The sequence below is a fragment of the Monopterus albus genome, unplaced genomic scaffold (genome assembly GCF_001952655.1).
Source record: "Monopterus albus unplaced genomic scaffold, M_albus_1.0 scaffold125.1, whole genome shotgun sequence".
Classification (NCBI taxonomy): domain Eukaryota; kingdom Metazoa; phylum Chordata; class Actinopteri; order Synbranchiformes; family Synbranchidae; genus Monopterus; species Monopterus albus.
In genome coordinates, this window is record NW_018128005.1 from 784205 (window position 1) to 787604 (window position 3400).

At 42.3% G+C, this 3400-nt stretch overlaps 1 long non-coding RNA gene across 1 annotated transcript in view; it reads right to left on the reverse strand.

Annotated features, from left to right (window-relative positions):
* Positions 1-898: 898 nt before the first annotated feature.
* The window catches only part of LOC109967074 (uncharacterized), a 3942-nt gene continuing 1440 nt past the window's right edge, over positions 899-3400 (reverse strand). Inside the window, exons 3-4 of the long non-coding RNA XR_002275876.1 lie at positions 2177-2278; positions 899-1571 (exon numbers count right to left, since the gene is read on the reverse strand). This is a non-coding gene — a long non-coding RNA (uncharacterized LOC109967074). The remainder of the gene's footprint in view (positions 1572-2176; positions 2279-3400) is intronic.

The window sequence follows — 3400 nt, forward strand, 5'->3', positions numbered from 1 at the left end:
GTTTGTTAACGGAAAAACCATCACACTAAAGAGGGCAAACCCACGACGGGTTGCAACATCAAGCACCCAGCTGTTGATTCAGCAAACACACCTCTGTTTCAGCTGGGCACATACCTTGGTTAATACTCATCAATTTAAACTCACATAACTCAGGGTAAATTTTATAGCAGACTCATCGACACACAACAGTAAACTCTCCCACCCTGGATGCCGTTCTTCCAGAAGTGTGCCACGGTCTGTCTCCTCTCTTTGTTCATTATTCACACTAAGCAGTTCACCAGTTGCCCAGGATGGCAAGTTTAAATCATGTCAGCAAAACAGATTTTTACAGATGTTGTATTTCATTGCTTCATTTGTTGCCTGGTAAATTGGCTGAAGGTTGGACAGCTTCTTTGAAGAGCAGGGTGCTAAATTGAATTGTAGAGCTTTTTCCTCTTTAGGCTAGGTTGGCTCTTAGAGTGGAGTCATTTCCGTGTCTTTGTTTGAATATGAGTAAATGAAAATGCCCCATAAAAATCCCATCATTAGCTGAGATGGAACGAGGCTGTTACAGTTGTCAGCACAAAATTCATCAAGTAATCACTTCTCTAGTACAGACATGTCTTTACCACAAACACAGAGGCAGAGCCTGCTTGTTTGTCTTTAGGTGTGTATTGTGCCGTCTGTCTAACCGTCCTCTTTGTTTACGGCTCATTAGCACTGAAAGGAGTTGGACTAAATGCAGGAGGGGGGGGGACAATAAACTGGGGATTATTAGTCCATTTGCTGATTAGTTTCACTAAAAGACTGAGGACAGACAAGATTACATGTGGAGGGACAACTAGCCTCAACCGCAGCAGTAAAAAAGTACCAGCTTTTCTTTTCTTTTTTAATCTATTGTACCTGAAATAATCCATCCGCTGTCACAATTTCAGGACCACCCTGTAGAACATGCAGTATATCAAAAGCATAATAAAGCACAAGAACATGTATTGATAAAGAGCTGCAACATGCAGGAGGTCTGCTGCAGGTCTGTTTGACTCAGGAAGCCGACACAGCCATCAGCATGTTGCTGTCAGTGCTCTGTGGCGTGTCGGCTCAGAGGGGAACCCCGCCGAGAGGAAAGTCTGCTGAACAGCTCGTCACATGTGTGTGGAACTGTGTGTGTTCCTCTACTTGCTATGTAGTGAGGACCAAAAATATATTTTTTGCTAGCATGAGGACAGTGAGTTGGTTTCTAAAAATCATAACCACCTTACCTTCCTCTATCCCAGCACAGACAGAAACAGCTGATCTTCGTATCTGATCCGCTGCTCTCCTAACTCCTCTCTTCTCCCTATGTTTCTCCACCCAGTCTTGATCTCATTTCTGGCTTTGCTACTCTGCCCTCTGCTCTGTTCAGGGTCAGTGGCCTCTCGGCAGGACTTCCCATTAGAGGGATGAGACGAAGCTGGAAGCAAGAGGTTTCCTGCACCTGGTAAAATGTCCCTGCAGCCAGACAACAGAGTGCCTTCCTCCTTCCTTCTGCTTCTTTATAGGTGAATACGGACCGAACCAGACTTAGGAAGTGAACTGTGGAGCACTTACTGTCTCTGTGAGCGAATGAGGACAACGACATTCAGACAGATAATGTGCTTCACAATTCACTGAGTGAAAACAGAACCTCAATGAAATGTAAGCTACAGCTACAAGAAATCAAATCAAGCCCTGACTCATATATAGAGGGTCCACTGTAACATAATGAACAGCCACATTATTAAAGAAAAACCTAGCACAAATCGGATTTAACTACTTTTCACACAGATTCTTTGTCTTAGAAAATTGTTGTATGTTTGTGGCAAAGCAAGAGTTTTCATAACATTCCAGAAAATTGGGTCCTCTTACAGTGAGGACAGCTGAAACTGTGCTTCTGGTCAGAAAGTGTTCTAGCTGTGGGCTTGTTGACCAGCCAGAGCACATCATATCTGTTTAGTGTGTCTACCTCATCGGAGTCTGTGCCCCTCCTCCACCACCTGTGTCAAGGCACTGTCTCCCTGAGGGGAATATCTGATTGACAGCTATTTTAAAAAGAGTTCTGCTGACTGACAACATCATAGTCTTTTTTTTTTTTTTATTAAAGCTGCTGTTCACTTGTGGTGTCATTCCTGATGGAAATATTAGTTTGTTTTTTTCTGTGTGTTTAGACTCTGACACCCACCTAAACAAGCCTTTAGGGTTCCTGCTTTCCTCTCCCAGTTCTGCCATTCTTCCCTTTGCAATCTCCTCCGTTCCTTTCCACGTCTTCCACGTCCTCTCGTAACTGAATGAAGGTTAAGCACATGCACACTTATCTGAGTTTTGAAGAGTAGCAGGATGTTACATAATCTACTCCACCATATCAGTATTTCCCATTTTTCTTATCTTGGCGGTCAATCGGAATTTCAACTCGGATGGGTCTACCGCTTTGCTGATGTAATTTAGATTGCTCCCCCAAGGGGAGGGATGGTGTCTCAGTAGGTTAAGGTACAAACTGTGTCTCGCTGTATCTGCAATATTACAGATTTGAATCATGTTTTTCCTCATCTACACCCCTTTCAACATGCCTGTTTCCTCCTCCTTCTGCACTTCTCCACTGTTCACCTTCACATTCGACTTTCACTCTGCAGTTCATGATCTTTAATGTCTCTCCATCTCCATCCCATCTTTCCTGTAATTCCTTTATACCACCAAATAATCAGATATGCTGGTAAATACCCACATTCATTCTTTAGACAAGACTGAGATGTCTGAATCCCACTGGATGAGGAAAGTAACTTCTTATCTCTCATCAGTTTGTTTTGTTTTACTTTAATGAATAGTTTAATCTGAATATTCACCACTATCCTCACTACATCAGCCATGAGAAGAGGAGGAGGAAGAGGAAGCACAGAAGACTTAAGTAACTCATATTTATCTCTTTGTGCTGCAGCACTGAATTATTTTCCACAATTGAATGAGAAAATGACAAAGCCATTTTGGGTTAATTAGAGACTTGACCCTGTGGCGAACAGGCTGCCCGGTTTATCTCCTTCTCTAACAAGCGTGTGGCTAACAACCGTTTAAAACACCACTTATTTACATTTAGAGTGAATCTTATGGCCCCTGCAACCTTTGAGAGAAACTTTACAACTCAGAGTTAAAAAGAAACAAATGAGTTTAAGTGCTGGCTTCTTAAAAAGTAATTAACCCATTTGTTCGAATGTCACAGTGTGTGAGATATTTTTTTTAACACCAAGTGAAGGTTTGATTAGACATGTCATCAGTTTGTCATCCACTTAGGAGTATCTGTCCATTTCATCTTGCTGCTGTGTCCGGAGGCAAATTCCCATTTCTGTAGCTAGATTGGTGAGTGTGAAATCAGAAAGTTAATGTCAAATAGCTGTGTGAGAGACAGAGATGTGTT